Source organism: Pempheris klunzingeri, chromosome 23 (assembly GCF_042242105.1).
Source record: "Pempheris klunzingeri isolate RE-2024b chromosome 23, fPemKlu1.hap1, whole genome shotgun sequence".
Classification (NCBI taxonomy): Eukaryota; Metazoa; Chordata; class Actinopteri; order Acropomatiformes; family Pempheridae; genus Pempheris; species Pempheris klunzingeri.
In genome coordinates this window covers 9,980,240-9,998,631 of record NC_092034.1, presented here as the reverse complement: position 1 = coordinate 9,998,631, position 18,392 = coordinate 9,980,240, and the positions used below count along the sequence as shown (strand labels likewise).

The 18,392-nt window shown below is 38.6% G+C and overlaps 1 protein-coding gene across 1 annotated transcript in view; it reads right to left on the bottom strand.

The window, feature by feature from the left end:
- LOC139222766 (receptor-type tyrosine-protein phosphatase delta-like) overlaps positions 1 to 18,392 on the bottom strand; it is a 195,457-nt gene that overhangs the window by 164,906 nt on the left and 12,159 nt on the right. The window contains exon 2 of the mRNA XM_070854619.1: positions 12,909 to 12,956. The gene's annotated coding sequence lies outside the window, so the exon portion shown is untranslated. The remainder of the gene's footprint in view (positions 1 to 12,908; positions 12,957 to 18,392) is intronic.

Sequence of the window (18,392 nt, the reverse complement as noted above, 5' to 3'; positions counted from 1 at the left end):
TTACTATCCTAAAATATAAGGCTAGTGCTTATAAATATAAATTCAAACTACGGCTGTTTGGCACTATGCAGTGCCCCAACACTCAAAGGGGCTTTAGATGAATCACAACTGTGATGACATGCATCCCCGAACAGTTAAGCCACTGTTTGATGAATGTGATCCACTAAATACACTGAGTGCAGAATATAATTGGCAGAGGTTAACTGACAGAGGATTCTGCTGGAGTAAGCCACAAAATACCCTGTCAATTCAACTTTTTTCTTTGTACTAAATGCTAGAAAACATGTGTCACTGCTTCTACTGCCAATATTATCAATGGTATTCAGACTTGCATGCTAATGACAAGAGCAATACCAATGTGTCTGTAAGGCTTCACTTAGGCACAAAAGTGCGTTGAGATAAGTGCTATCTCATGTCAGTATGCTGACATGCTAATGTTAATAGGACTAATGTTTGATATACTCACTAGTTTTTTGTGTGAGCATGTTAAAATTTGCTAATTAGCACTAAACACAAAGTACACCTGAGACTGATGGGAAGGTGGTTAGTTTTGTAGATATTTGACCTGAGGTTGGTAGAATGGAAAAGTTACCAGAGTACCAAAGTTATGACAATTCATCCTGAGGGGACCATTAATCTCATGGAAATCCATTCAATATATACTGAGATATTTCATTCAGGCCAAAGTGGTAGAGGAACACCCGATCAAATGACTGACAGACCGACATTACTGTCTACAGAGCCATGTTGCTAGTGTGGCTAAAAACTGAAAAATTCATAGGTTTGTTGATACAATGGGACTGTTAGATTACTTACTGTACAAAGCCCTCAGCATTTACAGACTTATACGTGTAATTTCCCCCAAGTTCAAATCATAAACAAACTGAAGGTTAAGATCACACCTACCGAGACCCTTTTAACATTTTTTGGAGTAATTATGCAAAAACAATATTAAACGTTTAACATACAAATGATTATAATATATACTCATAAACTGGAGACAAAGAGCTTTTTATAGTTTTGCTCAGAACATTTTGAATAATATTTTATCATGAAGGTTTTAATGCTTGTTTATCATTCAGCTCATATAAAGGATGTTTCTCCAGTAATTGGAAATTCAGCTTCCCATCCTCCCAGGGGCGATGTCAAAACATTAACACCTTGGCTTGCAAATCCGATAAGACCAGATTTATAAAGATAATGATCTCATCTCTGACTGTTATTCACAGATATGTTCTGACAGTCACGTTTGAAGAGGCCGCGACCTTCAGAGTCACTGCTTTGTAATAGAAGGAAACCAGTTAGTCTGAATTAGTGAACCACATCCAAAGGTTCAGTAATGGACTCCATCTACCCTGTTAGTTTGTCAAAACAACAGATTGATAAGAAACCTATATCGGTTCAAGTCTTTGAAATGCCACAAAGGGGCAGCTTGAAAGAGGATGGATTATGTCCTCTTTGAAACTTGTGATTCCACACCACTAACCTGAGTCCTAAACTGGTGGATGATTTCTGATATCTCCTTTCAAAATAAAAAAGGGCAGCTCTGTCACACGAAAGAGGTCAAAGACATCAAGTGAATCCAAAAGACTGGTAATGCTTTTGGTGGGGTCCATTTCTTAAACTAGATAAAGTGTATCGTTGGAGTAAAAAGAAAAGCCTTGTTTCTCATTTTCCGGTGGTTCCATTCAGCTATGTCGGCCTTATCTTTCATCCACAGCCAACTGTATGGTCCAGCACTGCCTTGATACGACAAGTGTAAGATAAACTTGACAGATCAACTTTTTCGATAGTCACCGAGCCCATAAACAACTGGGGCCTCTAATCTGATAATCCACCAATGAAAGATTAGGCGCAGGGAGTATTATTGTGTTGTCACTCTTGCTTACAGGGTCACATGGGCTTTAGCTGCCAGGGTTAGACATCCCTCGGCAAATCCCGGGAAGGTGTCACGTCTGAGCAGGTGAGGTGCAGTGATAAGACATACTGGGGGATATTAAATGGTCAAACTGCAATTATCACAGGAATTAATGAGAAGCCAAAAATCTACAGGAGGGCGGCAGGGTGGCTTCGTGATTAGAGACACGTTATGTAGCTGAAAGGTCACAGATCTGATCCCAGAAATAGTCAATGTATGTCCATCCACAGCTAATTGTACTGTGAAGTACCCTCAAGCAAGACAATGAACTCCTACCTGCGTGTTCTTTTTCTGTATCAGTTTAGTTACAGAAAATTTTCAATTTCAAAAACTCTGTCTAATGCAATGACTGATGATTAACACAGCCCACATTGTCGTCTGCTGCTCTTTTCAGTTTGCAATCCTGCTTCTCTGTACATTTCTGAACCTGATATTAAGCATCCAGGCAGCTCCTGCATATGCTCACTGCTATCTCGCAAGGAGAGCCGGAGAGTTGGAGTAATTCAAACATTCTTCAAACTGCAATTTATTTTCCCCGAGTTGTAATTATGGTCTATTAAAATGCAAATGATGTCAATGGTAGAGCAGCACTAATCACTCAATGTCTGTTTATGGGCAGTACAGCCACATTAGAGAGACTCACACAGTGGAGACATGAACAGAGAGCCTCTATCTGTGAAGAATCCAATAAATGAGATCCCTTTTCTCAATGGATAGTGTGCACTTTCTCATGGGATGTAAAGATAATCTGACCACATAATGATATTCAAGTTAAATATGGTAAATTACACGTAGTTTATGATTTCAGATGTCAGGAGATTTGCACCACCTTATGTGACTAAAATGTACCTTTGATGGACTGTAATAGACGCACCTAAACACTTGATTTCAACTATACAGTCGAATGCAGGATCTATTTTGACAGTGGCAGATTACAGCCAAATTATAGTTCATTTTTCACAACTTGAATTCAAGGTACCTATTAAAACAACCTGCCATGAAGTATTTCAACACATTTAGCACTTTTATAACAACTACATGGGATGGCAAGACACCACTATTTATCAAACGTCCAAAATTAACATACAAACATTACATGGTTCCCATCCCATAAACCCTTATTATAACAACTGTACTCTGTTGTCCATAAGAAAAGCTTGATAATGTTTTTGTATATCATATCATTACACACTAATTCACTGCACCACATTACCACACAGATTTATGTAAATTGATGTGGTCTGACTATAGTTAGATAATCTAAATAACATTTAGCATTTCACAACACAGGTAATCAGCTATGTGAATAACAAAAAAATGTTGATTACCAAATAAAAACTACATACAATTGGTGCCTTGAATCACTAGCTAGTACTCACCAGTTTCAGGTAAGATTGATATAAATCTGTACATTTTGGCTTCTAACTCCCAGGAATTTAAAACTCCTTTCACATGTATTTGGTCTTTTTTGTAATCATTATCCATTCATAAACTCTGTATGAGTATGTGTGATATGGAACCATTGGTGATGCTCACATGTTTCTGCTGAGTAGATGTCAAACATATGAGGTCAATAATTATCCATATTTCAGTGTTTTATTCTTGAGCGCATAGCCACGGGTAGGATGCATGTTAAACTACACATGATTTCCTGTTGTGGGTCATGTGAGTGAATGCTACAGAAGAGCTGCCCTTATGGAATAACGAGTGTGATGAGCATGAATTACATCTGCTTTGTAAGCAGCCTATTGCATGTTCATCTCTCTGCTGTGTGCAATTTCAGCACACTGCTATTTTATCCTGTTGGTGATTCATGTTGTGCACTCCCATCACTTTTGCTATGCATTACATCAAGCCTAGTGAGGATTAAAGCTTATCTATAGTACTGTTAACCATATGCCGTGACAACAACCTCATGTCCCCCTTATCACAGGGTTAGCTGCTGACAAGACATCGTGTTATTAATAATCAAAAACCTCTGAACTGTTCACAGGGATGTAGCCCAACAATGAAGAACTTCCACCAAAATATACATAAAAAACCTAGGCTATATGCCAAATGCAAAAACATTTCTAATATTAAGTCAAATTTTGTTTAGATATTAGCTTAGAAAGAGATGTTAATTTGACACTTGAGTTATGGTTGGAGTCTGTTTTGACACAGGTGCATGTAGTCTGATAGGACATGCTGAACCCTTTGCAGAAATAAACATGACAAGATATCACTGCATGCATATGAGCCAAACAAACTGTCACCCTGTACACTTAACAAATTAGGAATGGGTTGGCCACAGTAGTGGAGTGCTTTTGTAATCACTGGTGAGAGGATTTGTGAGAATATAAATAGCACTTTCATTAGATCAATACTGTCATCCCTCCTCCGTCAGCTCACATTAAGAGCACAAGCTGGGTAATAATGGAGGACTGGTTGGACACACTCTGCAGCATTCTGTTTGATCATAAGGGGTGGTGTCCCCTAGGGCGCAGTCTCCGGCCCGCTGATAAATTCATCTTTCTGACTACCCCCGTGGGAGCTTGCCAATGAGTGAGGGACATTGACTTTTCATTAAGGAGATCACTGCATTGGAAATTGAATTTATTTTGAGCTTAAGAACATAACAGAGCTGTTTGCAAGTAAGCCTGAAGGCCACAGAAGAATGCCAATACACCGAAAGCTGATGGAATTTTTTGGATGAATAATAACACTCCATCGGTCCCGCAAGTGGAATACATACAGGTGTCAAAAAAAAGCGTGCAAAGTTGGGGATGCTGCTATTATTTTTGGATATAATGTGCTGTAGTTTGATACTTTGATGCTATCCTTGGGCACAATGCTACATGGAGGAAGTGCACAGTTGCACACACCCAGTAGGCTTTGTTGTATAATTGCATTTGTGTATATAAGTGCAATTGGCAGGAGATAGAAGCAGAAACATACACAGTAGTCTCAATAAAACTTTTGAAATATGTTTTTTTTTTTTATTTTGAAAATATATGACTGGCTATTTTATGACTCACGGCACAATTTTTTAAAACAATGAGGTCATTAAACACTAAAAACAAAATGGACTATAAAATCTATTAATTTAATAGGCTCATTACACTTATACAGCATATAATTGTACTCCTACTGTTTTGCACAGGATTCAATGTTTTTTATGGACTGCATTTTACCACCAAGTTCATGAAGGTTCAGCAAAATATCAAGGGTCACTCTCTGGTACTGTACCCTCCACCTATGCAAAGCTTTTACACTTGCTGTAAATTTCATCAAGGTGAGCTAAAGTGTTTACCCCATTAATTTATTTCAGCTAAAGCCAGAGCACTGACCCATAAAATGAGCTAAGATAATACTGACCTTAACATGGTCTTCTGCACATGGAGGTAATTGCTAAGGCTCCAGATCAATCAATATTGACTTGCCAGTTTTTCCCCCTTCCCCACCCACCATAGCTTGAGCTGAATGTGTAAAATTGGCTTTAGATGGATGGAGAACATATCCCTGATAGTTTAACCTTTATCTAGCTAACATGTTCACTTATCTGTACAATTATAGATTTTGCCAGTCAAGCTTTTTCACAGAAAATCTGTTGAGTGTTAAAAGACTGGAGTGTACAGCTAGGCTAATTGTGGACAGTGTGTTTAGGTTTGATTCTCTAAAAGAGAACACATACACTAAGACCCTTATTCCAGAAAGTGTAAAGTTGTGCCTATGCATAAGCAATATAATCATTTGAAGACGGCTATCTTTTGGCACACATCACACATAACACAACATTTCAACAATAAATTACTTAGAAAACAAGTATGCAGGTGCACACACACATAAACACACACACACAGCTTTACATCACAATCGCTGTGTACTCCAAGGCATTTGATTTCTCTTTAATTTTTCAAGGTAGGGGCACAGACTTAGCAGGCATTTCCATCTTGACTTGATAAATCTCACAATCTTCTTTTCCCTGCCACACTGAAGTAATTTATTTTCTATCTCTCCAAGCTATATTTTCCAGTTAATATTTCATTTTTTCATACAACCTGACAAAGGATGCCACAAGGGATGATAAGAAGTCTGAAACCTTTGCACTCTCGCTCTAGATACAGGGTTTACCTTGAGAATTTTTCGAAGAAATAAGACTTCTAAAATACGCAAGACACTTAAAATGACATCAATGTGTTCTTTGTGAGTAATGTAACCTATACATCAGCTTCATCTAATAGTTTAGAATGGACCATTAATGATTTCCGCTTAATATGAGTTCTGATGTGCATTATATTCAAGTTCATAGGTGATGGCAGCAAACCACAGGGTTGCAACCTAAACTGAGTATCTGATAAAAACAACAAAATTACACATACTACAAATTTGTTTGCCCTCAGGTAAAGAGGACTGGCTGACTAGAGTCATTATTTATAGTTTTCAAAACAGCAAATCCTGACTGTGTCACTCAGACTTCTTTTCAGACCCAGCAACATTCATCATTCATGTGCTACAAATGGGCACTGTTTTGACTCTATGAGTAGCAAATTCAAAGTATTAATGTTATTGCATGAAAACTATGATCTCAGTGATTTCCAAAGCGGCTTGTATTTTTTGCAGCAGACCCAAATTACATGTTCTTTGAGTGATGGATAGCAGTGTCCTTCTGGCTATTCAACTAGCCCTTAATTTGAATTTGATAAGATTTCTTTTTGAGACATTGTTACGCTAATGTAAATTTGGAGGGAGGACGAGAGCCTACCGCTGGCTTAACTTTGATGAGGTGTTAATATCTAATATCAAAAGCAGATAAAACCCTTATTAGCCCCAGTGGTCTTGCTAGAGTGGGAACTTATTACACAGAGGAGATGAGACGAAAGCAGATGAAGCAATAAGACTTGCCGGGGGCTTTGTTACTTGTCCTTAAGCTTTCTGACGGGGTCAATTTAATTTTGTGACTTAAATGCTGAGGGTTTACGAATGCAGACAAGCTGACATTGTTTGAGAGATCTAATTCAGACTCTCATATTTCATAGACTGCAAACATCTGGGGGATTACAGTGTCTCGAGCCAGAGGCAGTTTGATAATCGGTTGTCATTTTAGGAGTTGTATGCCCTTCCCAGCTTTGGCGGTTTCTAAAGGTCTTTGGTTCAATCAAATGTTTGTGAGATTAGTTGGCTGCTCTCCTTTCAAGAACCATTTCCATGTGGGTTGGATTTTGATGTTTGCCTTTAGGCTTTCATAGTAAAACACTGAAAATATGCTGAAAGACTGATAATTCGTAACTCTAAAAGTTATTTTGAGAAAAATCTAGCCATGCTTTGTTGCCATTAATGGTCAGTAATGCATAAGGCACATTGTAAACTCAAACCGTAAATAGTAACAAAAATGCATAAGGAGGATAATTAGGATTTGATCTGTACTGAGGATATTTAGTGCCAACAATGCTAACATAATGATGTTAAGCATGTGTTATGTTATCATGTTCACCATCTTAGTTAAGCCAAACTGGCCAAATTGGATACCAATAGGATACTTTCCTTTGTGTGTGAATTTGTTCTGACGATGTATTTCTTGCTTTTACAGTCCCTTTTACAGTTGTTCTCAAAGTGCTACTACTAATGCTGCAGCTGCTAACAACAACAACAACAACAATAATAATAATGTGGTATAGTGATATATGGTAAGCTGCTTTACCTGCCAGTGAGGATCAATCTTTCTCTCTTTAGTGTCTCAATGTTTACTAAATAAATGAATGATTGGTTTTGGAATTATTTTGTTTTGATTTGCACGTTTTTCCAGTGTGGCCCTCAATCAAATGCTGACTCCCTAAATAGCAGATTAGCAGATATTGTCAGTACTGTAGTTTAACCTCTTTGAATACACAGTAAATGCAGCTTTACATACACTGTTGACTTGTAAGGCACTGTAAACTACCTTCTTAGAGCTGTATAGAAAGCACAAAGTAAGCACACTGTTTGTATGCCAACAATCAATGCTTTGGACCAAGAGGAATGAGCTTTTGACTCACTGACTGAGGGACGACATCAATACACAACATTCACCCTAAACAAGTCGGAAAACACCTTAGGTTCCAGCAGTATGTCCCATTGATTTCTGTTCAGCTCAACGCGGATTCTGCAGCATTTAGACATTTAATTCCCTTTCAAGCAAAGTCATTACACAGCCAAGCATTTAATTAAGCAATCACAGCAGTGCAATCTGAATGATTCAGTGTCTAAATGAGGGCCAAGTTGGCAGTGTCTGGATGTGGGCCAAGCTGGCATTATTGTGCCTTTACAGTTCCTAATTAAGCTACTTTTAACGTTTTTAGACAGTTATGCAAAAGTGAAAATTCTGAGAATGACATGTCCTTCCTTATTATGTGCAACATAGTTCCTCAACAGCAGCTCTGAAAAACAAAAAAGTCAACATTTTTGAATACACACTAAACACATCCACATAGTTAAACTCTTAATTAAGTGTGTTCAAGGATTTTTGAGATGGAAGGAGCCAGGTATTCACAGCTGACCTATTTCCTCCTCAGAAGAGAGGCATGACCACAGATGTGTCTGAAGATGTAGTGAGGAGGTGTTCTCACCTCTCCACGCCTCTGTGAACAGGGCGACAGTTTATTATGTCTGTATGTGGTCTCTGTGTGCTTGGTTTGCTTTTTCGCCAAATGAGCTCAGCTGTAGTGACATTGAAATTCATAAAATGTTTATAGTTGGTCAGTCAGCACTGCTTGTTGTGAATTTTATAATGAACTTTGGATAACTGCAAATACAGTACTTTGGTACGTTTTAATTTTCGCATCATTTGAATCATCAAGCTTTTTCTTGAAGTTGATTACTTTGCCACGCTGTATCAGCACTGTTTATCTAAAAACAATTACCCAGAAAAATAGGAAAACAATATTTAGCACTTTGTGATTCATTCATTAAACAATGCTATCAAAATGGCAAAACTCCTGCAGCCAATACAAAATAGACAATTAAATTCATGTCCCATTGAAGCAGGGTGGACAAACATTGCAAACGAGTTTATGGTCTCAAATTACAAATTGCTTACAAATTTAAGTCTCTGGTAAATGGAGAATTAATTTCATGGCAGGTTTGTTACTGACGCTGCACAAAAACCTTATTCAATAAAAATGCTGTGTGGTGTTTGTCACCACCTCCACCGTCCTGTGTGATCCTGTGGCACTCCTCTTCTCTCTTTAGTGGGCAGGTGTGCAGGTGGCACCAGCACCTGCAACTGCACCTGTGTAGTGTGTGTCACATTATGTCGGTCTCTTGAAAGCATTTGTTCCGAGTCATGTTAGTGTGCTCTCTACAGCTGATACAAACACACATTGTTTTCATTTTTTTCCTTCACAGTTTTATAAGAGCACTACAGCAGTGTTAAGTGCCTTTGTGAATCTACAGCAATGTGTATATGGGGATTTTAAAGGAGTACTTCAACTAATATTTCCTGGAGTCTCTACTGATAGCAACTGGTCCCAGCCAGATAATCTGTTAACTAGTGAGCTTTAAAGATGAGTAGACTTCTCATAAGTAGACTTTTTTTTGTTTTGTTTTGTTTGCTTTCTCCACCAGTATTCAGTGCTAAGCTAAACTGGCTTAATATTTACTGTACAGTCAGTACAGAGTGGTATCAATATTCTCAGCTAGCTCTGTGTAAGAAAATTGATGTATATTTCAGCAAAATGTTGAGCTATTCCTTTAACTTTGGCAACTGGAATTTCAAACTGTTTTTAAGCTGTTTGATACAAAAAGTCATTCTACAGCTCAAATGTATACACAAATGTAAAGACCATAGGCGTGTGCCAAAGTGATGTTGTAGTTCTTCAGTTCTATATTGAACTCTTCCTTGCTAATGACACCTGCTGCTTTTGCATTTTTAAAAACTATTTTTTTCCCCAAACTTGAACTTTGACATTCTAAACTCCAACTACAGATGTTAATCAAAGTCAAAATTTAATCCAGGCCTGATAAGATGCTCTATTTAACAGACTCGTTTTAGTGGGGGGGCTCGATCAGGTGAAATGAAGAGGAACTGATTGCTTGTGGTGATTGTGCTGATTACATTTTAAATTTAAAACTTTCCTCCTAGTACATGGTCCTGAACAGTATTGGATACAATGACACAGCAGGCTTAGTAAGTGTCAAGGTGCCTGCAATCTCATGGGGTGGTAGGGAAATACCACACTTTTATTTTCACTTTAGTTGTACTGAACCCTGGCTATGTGGACTTTCCAAATGGAAAAAACAAATAAAATCTACTCAGGATGAATCTTGTGTGTACAAATTCCCAAACTATGACTAGATATAGTTGTTTTCCTACTTGACCAACTCCTTACACCTTTCAGTGGTAAAATACATACAATACAAGTAGCACTGCATTATCTCCACCAGATTCAGCTGAAATTGCAATTTACATCTAATCCTTTTCATGTATTGCCACTGCAGCATTAATCATAAACAGATTTTCAGAGTTTAATAAAACAATCATGTTGTGTTGGATGGAGAATTCAGCATTCCTGACTTTCTCTAATTCTTACTGTGAGCAGAATTCACAATGACTTGGATCCATGTTGCAATTCCCCCCCTAGTCAAAACATAATGTATGCTTGTGCTACAGCTGTCACATAAATGACATTTGAAAAAAAGCGATGAAAGACATTTGCATGAAATACGGCATGGGATAAAGTATTAGCATATTGGGAAGGGGGTATTTGCAATTGTATCCATGCCCTCTCTTGGAGATGACAGATCATGTCATGTACATATGAGCGTAAAATCCTACTTTAGATACTAACCTGAATTTAAAAATCAAAATAATCTAAAAAATAAGTGGAAATGATTGTGTTGAGCACCACGTTTACATACACACAGTACTTAATGCAGGTCTAGTCGGCATTCAGTCCAATCACTGTTTGTAAGCATGAATAACCTTGTGCTAATGTAAGATCACAGGAGGACCGAGACTAATCAGTGCCATCAAACCAATGTAAAACCTCTTTCAGTCACAAAAATGGGAGACTCACCAATCATTTTACAAAATCGCATCAAGTTTTTGGAACTTTTGCATCCCAGTGGGTCTAATATCATGGCAGAGATATCAATTTCAATCCGGAAAATCGCTGTTGATCTTTTTTTTACATCATTCTGTATCTTTTCTAATTCATTCTCCAAAGATCTGTGTGTTGGTGTGACACCACAGATTAAGGAGCTGAATGCAAAATCACTTGCCATCTTTCTGACTGCAGTTTAGAAAAGTTAACTGAGAGAAGAATATTTTCATGTCATTGTCCTTTACATTCTATGGCTAAAGCATGGGTTATGAGAAAGCATTTATAAAAAGCACAACATCATTATTGTGCAGGCTAGAGCTAAAGAGATTTGTATTGAAATTGATTATCTCTACCACGTGGATAACAGTAAATCTTATGTGTGCACTGGCTTGAATCCAAATTATTGCTATTTGGCTTAGTATTTCTACAGTACTACATGTTGTTCAAAACTGCTCTTCACCAACTCTCCCTGCTTAACTCTGGAGAGAAGGGAGAAAAGTACGGTAGTTTAAGATCAGTATCAGAGACGTTTCACTCTATCAGAGCCTGGTTTCCAGTGTTTCAAAGGTCACGAGAGAAAACTGCATCTACATCCGTTTACAAAAACCTGTATTACCTCATGAGTATAACTGAGTGAAGTGTACCCACACTTTTGTCTTCAACATACTCAACTGATGGACACTACCCTGTAGATTGTGCATGTTGATATTTTACACTTTTGTCAAATTACTACAGCACTTGGTTTTTTGCTCCGCACTTTTGCCCAAAAACACCTAAAATGTATCACCACACAGCTGACTTCATTTACTTCAACACATTTTGAATGCTTCTCTCACTTTGAATACTGTCTATCAGGCCAGTTTTACATAAATAGCATGACAAGCATGATATGTCATATGTTGTTGTACATGACCTTCTGAGGTGAGGGCAACGGAGAGGATTTTGAAAAGTGAAAAATATATTATGAATCTCCTTTTCATACGAGGAAAAAACAGATCCAATGTGCCACAGTCTCTCAGTAACAATGAATAAACACAATCAACTTGACATCCGAACTGGATGGGTTACAGAAGTCATTTGTCAGATTATCAATGGTGCTACACAAGCAAGTTTTTTGTGAGCATGTTTTCATATCAGGAATAAAAGTGCAATATTGTTCAGTATTAGTGATCTATTGGGTGTAATGTTAGGAAATTCGATGGGAAACTTGCAAATGCATATGTCAACAAAACAACAGCAGAAAATCAGTCATTAGTTTTAACAAGGGACAATATAACAGAACATTTCATTTCTTATAGGCAACTCTACATATTTCTGAAGTTGTTGTCTGGTAAAGTACTGTATGTGCCTCAGTTAAGACGTCAAGGGCTGTTAATTTGTTGCAGTTATGACTTGTGTTTTGTCTTACATTCACTGTAATATATTTGACAGATGTGAGGGCCTGTGCACTGAATGTGACAGAGTGCAAGTTCTTCAGCAAATATCAATCAGTGCACAGTGAAAATGTGGCATGATTGATGAATATTACGAATTCAAGCCAGGAACTGCAGCCTCAAAACGGCACTCTTTTGTATTCTAGTTTTGAATGTATTGTGCAACTTTTTGTATTATTGAATATATTGAATATATTATTCATAGTTGTACAATAGCTAATCACTGATCCTGCATATTTGGTTTGCAGGTGATGATAAGAAAAAGTTGATTTTCACAATATCTTGAAACAGTTAACGGCTCTATAGCAAAGAAAAAAGACAGAGCAGTGATATCATAGGGGCCTCTAAATCTTCTATATCTATCTCGCACCCATTTTAACTTAGCTGTTCCCATCATCTTTACCAATATTCACATTTGAGTTATAATATTCATTATAAAGCCATAAAGCCCTAAAGATAAACCACAGAGAGAAGAGTAAAATCCTCAGAGAGACCTACCTTGAGGTCGAAGGTGTGAAAGTCATGGAACATTCTCTCTCCTGAGACCTGTGACAGAGTGGGGGGGGGTGAGACGTCAGTCATGATTAGGCCACAGTGCAATTACAGAGCAGCTTCTCTGACAGTGATTGATCAATGAGGAACTCCCTTAATGAAGACAAGGACTCAGGGGCTCCCAGGAGCAAATTGGCAAAAGTAAGAAGTGGGAATAGTGTCCCAGATTGCTATGGCACTAAGAGGATCATCCTGTCTGAGGCAGCAGCGTGGTAGTGGCAGAAATATAGGTGTGTCTGATTTTATACAGTTGGAATGGAAGCCGAACTGAAGTAATGCTGTCAAAAGTTGAAGGATGAGTTTGTCGAGCATGGCAACATGTTCATTTGATATTCAAACATACTTGATTATTCTGACCAGTGTATAATTAGTTATGTCTTATTTCAGGGTGAGTGATGAATAAGTTGACAAAGATGGGTTTTAGTTTACTTTTGTACTATTTTGATGCATCTGATAGGATTGGCCTGATAAGATTTTATTAGCCTCCCACCCATTAGCTCCAAACAGATCCTCTGTGGAGCTTCTAACTGTTACACAGAACAGGCTGAACTCGAGGGCCACTTAAACATGACTGCCTCAGTTGGACTGTCAAGTACAGCCTCATTGTTAAAACACCAGAGAATGAGGAAATCAGGCCCCAGAGGCAAAAGCTTCATATGCCACTGTGTTGAAATTCAGCTTTTGATTCAGCCCTTTAATAAACCCCCCGAAAAATCTGGCCTGCCTTGTAGTCTGACCTACCATAAGGAGGGACACATTTGCTTTCTGTTCTATTCATGCCATGTACATGGGTGAGAGGGCGCTTGCCAAAAACAGCTGGCCCTTCGAGGGAGGTATCTGACTGTTGCTTCGACTTTTTTCTTCTCCAAACTTCACGGTGCACACGTACACTTGTCCGCACTTGATACACACTTGACACACACGCACAACTACATGAATACATATAGAAAGAAGTCTTTACTGAAGGTTGACTGCATGACTCATAGCAGTGGGAAGCTGAATGATGTACAGACTGGGAATAAGGCACCATGTTTCACTGGAGTTACTAATTAGTAAGCAGCATGCACTAGACTACATGCTGCTTAATAACTGCAGGTGCATTTAATATCTTAGTCAATCACAATGTTTGTACGTCACACCGTTCAAAAGCTCAGACAGTTAATCAAATCAGTGATCGAAAAATACCCATCCTAATACAAAGACACACACACGTAGATTCTGCAAATAATCCTTTAAAAGAATATATTGCTCTTTGTGTGTTATTATGATTGATTTAGAAATTGATTGGCAGTGGATGCAAGGTCTGAATACAGAGGAGGCAACATGATATAAAGTCATTTCTTTTATCGCTCTAGAAGTACAGAGTACTGTACCCGAGCGACTCCGAGCTCCCATTTCAGCTTCATACTGTACCCAACTAAGACTAGTTCAAACATGATGGCCTCCTCCTGTTATCTCTCTGTGTGCCTTGTACATCAAGATTACAGAGCTCAAAGTAATGAAAGTGGTAAAGTCAAACACCCCTAGAGTGCAGAGCCATGTAGTGCTATTTTCCCAACTATCTCTCTTTCAAGTGTTCTTTTCTTTCAGTGTGTGGCTCTATTAGCGACGGCTCCTCCCTCTGTACACCATTATTTATTTAAAAAGTTTTCCATTCATTTTGCTTCATACTGCTTATCCTGAGAGCACAGCAGCTCTATCCTAATTTAAGTGTCTTGTATTGCACTTTGGTTCCCATAGAAACAAAGTCCAGTCACCCAGTGGTAGCAAGTGCAGACCACCCCTGTAAGTGTATTTAAAACAGTTTTTTAAAACAGGTTTTAATAGATTCTACTGCATGCTTTGACACAATTGCAAGTAGTTTGTACTTATGCAATTTGTTCTGTAGTACACCCAGTGATACAATGGGGCTGCCATTTTAATATATTCTGTATGAGGTGATTTTTGTGGACCTGAACAATAAGTACCACAGAAAAGTACATCCCAGAAGCACAAGCATGAGACCACTCTGGTGAGCACTTTAAATTACATACATTAGCGATCATTTAACGTTCTCTTGCAAAAGATGGGAGTGAACAGTTATTTTATACCCCGCGGTGGCATGCATCAGATGCAGGAGTTCTCCTCAAACACTAAATGTACTCAGTGTACTGAGAGAAACAGCTGAAGACTGTAATTGCTTGAGGTGGCATGAAATAATACAGTGACTGAACTCTAAACACATTTGTGTACATCAAGGTTACCTTTACCCAGAGAGACTGGATATCTAAAGGACTACACCCTCTGCTGCGGGTAATTTCCCTTTAAAAAAAAAAAGGTCTGTATTTGTATAGCACCTTTCTAGTCATTTCGACCACTCAAAGCACTTTTACATGACATCCGCATTCACACATCATTCATTCAGGAGGAATCTAAGTTGTCTTTCACATACATTCACACACTGAAGCCATGCTTCAGGAGCAAGTTGGGGTTCAGTTGAGCGACGACCCCCTCTACCTCTGAGCCACAGCCGCCCCCTTTATAAAATTAATTTTTTACATAATGAATATACACTTATATTTCACCATTTCTACTTTGCTCAGTCACAACAATTTTATAGAGTAACCAAACTTGTTAGGACCATTCAAAAATCTTCTGGAGAGGTTAAATTTACAGCATACTTTTGAATGGGTATTCATACAAGTTCGAGCCATGATGCCATCAGACATTCTCAGACCCGACTGAAGATCCAATAAAATTTTTAATACAGCAGAATAATCTCAAATCCTGTGCTTTGACAGTGACACATTAGCCAAATCATATTTTATTAATACCCTCCTTTATGAACTAAAACTGCACTTAGTGATTTGCATTTGTGGTCGACAAGATGGAATTAAGACCAGAGAGAACTGTCAGTTTTGATTCCATTTATTTCCAACCTAAAAATGTGGCCTATTTAGCCTTTACAGCTGACAATTACCTTTTTTTTATTCTTTAACTTTACCTTCTCTCTTTGTCTTTCTCTCTATCTCTCTATATCTCTAAGTGACTGAGTATGGGGTGAATTTAATGATTTGATGTTAACAGTGAAATGGGTCCTTGGGAGCTTCAACAACTGAAAAGAGCAACCATTTGGCCAGCGGACCTGCTTGCCTCAGCACTTACAGGCACACGTTTAAATGTTCGGCTTTCACCCGGAATGGCCCACAAGAGGCCTGAAGGGGGTGATGCTGAGGTCCTAGGGAATTGCATGGTCATTCATCACATTAATGAGTCATGTCACTTTATTTACAAAAAAGGGGGACTTTTTCCCATGGATGGTCGCCAATATCATGATGCGGCATTTTGTTAATGTTGGATGAAGTTAATCGAAAAGGAAATGTAAGAATGAATCTACAGTAGCCCAGGTAGATGGCCGAGTTACGTTGATTGCAGCTGAATATCGGCACGCTTGGTTGTGTGCTGAAACCAGAGGTACAAATTTGGCTGGATTTTTGGGATGCAGACATGGGGCAATTTGGGCTGAAAATCAGCTCCAGTTATTGGCACTAAGGCGGCCCATTCATCACACCTGCGGCATTAGTCTGTGCAACCAGCTGTGCCAGATTTAGGTCAGTGTTGGGCCAGGCAGTTTTGGCTAACTTGGTAAGGCAAGTAAAAGTCTCTGGGGGTTTGGTTTGTGTAGGAAACTGCTGCTACATGAATTGTTTTTTGAGGTCACAATGATGTTTTTACTTTTTTGATTTAAGACCTGTCGAGGAGTTACTGACAGAATGTGTATCCATTAATGCAAGCACAACTTCAGTGCTTTGCCTGAACTAATGCTATAATCCATTTACGCTGACCAACAGAAATGGAGTAGCCCATTTACATTAAAACAAATGAAATATCCTTGATTGTTAGATGAAGTTCATAGTTATACACATTACCAGCACCCCATGTAGAACAGTGAGTGGTAACAGGTTACAGTGTTAGATCCCATTACTACCGGTGGACAATGTAGATCCATTATATACAGTAAAAACATTCTTGGTATACTGGTAAAGTGCAAAGTCAAATCAAAGTCTTAGGTACTGTGCATATCATGTTGGTGTCCTGATAGCGCTAGTTTCCTTGCACGCTTGGGTTACTTCATGAAAGCTCTAATATCAACAGGGCACACAGGGAGTGTGGGGATATCGGAACTATATGACATTTTTCTTTGCCTAGGAAATCCAAATATGTGATATTACCATTTCAGGGGTGAACAGATTTAAAGCATGGTGGACTGATAAATCTCAGGACAGGGTGAAATAGATGAATCTCAAGTTATTTACCCTTTTTAATTGGAAATGTCTGTCACAGGGCAGCAAGCCGAATCCTCTTCCAAGCCATTATCTGTCTGCCTTGATCATTTGCAGGTATTTTATGGAGAGTGATGTCCTAAGTGTCAACGGCAGCTATTACATTTATTCCTGTTGGATTTTTATAGGCTTAAAAATACAAATGCTGAGGGAAGAAAAAGCTTGCGAAAGGTCAGCTTGTTAATCACATCACTACATTTACTGTTTCACAGATTTGCAGATGATTTTACTGACAGAAAAGCCAAATAGTTTAATTCACTTTTAAGCCAAACTCTTAAGTTTGACAACCCCATGGAGTTTATATGATTAATCTGTCACCAGTTGAGCTTCAAACATACTTTTGTGACTAGTTAACCAACAAGAGCTGTTATCCCTTAACAGGGGTCTGAACTGTTTTTGATAGACTTAAACAAGCCATAGGTTTCTTTGAGCAAGCCCTTGGGCTTCACTCATAATTGCTCCCCAGGGTCCTGTCAATAGTTTCTACCTGCTCCTGAGCTCTCATTCCCGGGCTGTCATCCTTGCTGCACTGCCTGTCTGGGCCCCTGAGTGACACAACAGCGTCACAGGATGAGCTCTGTTGAAGGATATCTCTGGCTCCAAAGGAGCACACCACTGGGACACTGCCAGCCTGGTTGATGATGTCACACTGTGACAGCGGTGACTACTTGAGCTCAAAACTGTTGGATGTGGACTGCCCAGGGACTGTGAGTGTTTATGTGGGGCTGTATACGATTGCGTGTGTGGAAAAGTATATGTGTGAGACATTTACTAAAATAAGATCCAAATGCATATCCAGGGAAACTGCCAAACATGAATTTCTTTACAAGGACTCCTTTGCTTTAAGCACAGGCATATTCTTGGACTACACTTCAACTACACTGAGAATCCTCACACAAGGAACTGAATGTGCATTTTGTACCAACAAACAATTCAATGATCTCATCTCTTATTCATACAGCACTATGAATCTTGACAGCACCAACATCTCAGTATTTGCTACAAAAAATATGAAAATAACAGCCAAGTCACTCTAGTCTGCATTTGCCATGGCAAAAAGACACTAGCTGACAAAATCCCGATTTAAGCTGTAGTAATAGTACAAATG